This window comes from Stegastes partitus, unplaced genomic scaffold, assembly GCF_000690725.1.
Source record: "Stegastes partitus isolate 25-593 unplaced genomic scaffold, Stegastes_partitus-1.0.2 Scaffold418, whole genome shotgun sequence".
Classification (NCBI taxonomy): domain Eukaryota; kingdom Metazoa; phylum Chordata; class Actinopteri; family Pomacentridae; genus Stegastes; species Stegastes partitus.
In genome coordinates, this window is record NW_007578149.1 from 479,511 (window position 1) to 480,678 (window position 1,168).

The following is a 1,168-nucleotide window of genomic DNA, read 5'->3' on the forward strand; positions in this document are numbered from 1 at the left end:
GGTATATTAGCTATAGAATGGGATATTGCACGTTGTGGGTCTACTGGGAGCACAGCTGGTTGTAGAGTCTCACAGCAGAGGGGAGGAAGGACCTGCGCTACCTCTCTTTAGAACAGCGTGGATGAAGAAGCCTGGCACTGATGGAACCTTCCAGGGCTTTAACAGTCCCATGCAGAGGCTGGGAGGTATTGTCCATGTGTGATGACAGCTTTGTCATCATCCTCCTGTCACCTACCAGACCAGTCCAGGTTTTTGCTCAGGTGAACACCCAGGTACTTGTAAGGGTCCACTATCTCCATGTCCATTCCCTGGATGTTCACTGGAGAGGGAGGGGTGACTTTGTGCCGGCGAAAGTCAACCACCAGCTCCTTGGTTTTTCCTCATTTTCCTCGTTTTTATCTCATCAGTCTGGAGTTTCTAATGACTCCTGTGACTCTGAATCGTCTGAAACATGATAAACTATCACTCGTCGGGCGGCTGTGGCTCAGGTGGTGGAGCAGGTTGTCCTCTAATCAAAAGGTTGGCAGATCGATGCCCCACATGCCGACGTGTCCTCGAGCAAGACGCTGAACCTGAAGCTGCTCCCGGTGGCAGGCAGCTGTGTTTCCATTGGTGTGGTAATGGGTGAATGAGAAACACTTTGAGGACCACTGAGGTAGAACGTATGAGTTCAGACCGTTTACTGTTACTGTATGTATAGTTTTGATACACACAGAAATGCTGATGTTTGGTGTGTTTGGGCTCATTGTCTTGTTGTTGGATTCAGCGAAGGCTTGAGACTCACAGGAAAGTAATCGAGTACATTTACTTGTACTTCCTAGTAAGTACAGCTGTGAACAAAAGTTTACATCCACTTGTAAAGACCACAGATGTCACGGTGCTCTTTGATCTCCACTGACTCCTAGAATTTGGCATTTTGGCTCTTTCATAGAAATATGAGAGAACCTGTTGGGTCATAAATCTACAAACAGAAATGCTAATATCTGCTTAAATGTTCTTCTGGTCTCCGTCCACCAGCTTCTGGTCCATCTCTGACTCCTCTGGACAGAACCGCTGCAGTTCAACTAAACTTGTCGTCTTTGTGACTCAGACTTGTTCCTTCATCAGTCCACAGGTTCTGGATGGTTCCAGTCAGGACTTTGGGGAGACCAGTCTAGAACCTTCATTC

At 47.4% G+C, this 1,168-nt stretch overlaps 1 protein-coding gene across 1 annotated transcript in view; it reads left to right on the top strand.

The window, feature by feature from the left end:
* grwd1 (glutamate-rich WD repeat containing 1) overlaps positions 1 to 1,168 on the top strand; it is a 15,402-nt gene that overhangs the window by 12,374 nt on the left and 1,860 nt on the right. The window lies entirely within an intron of this gene.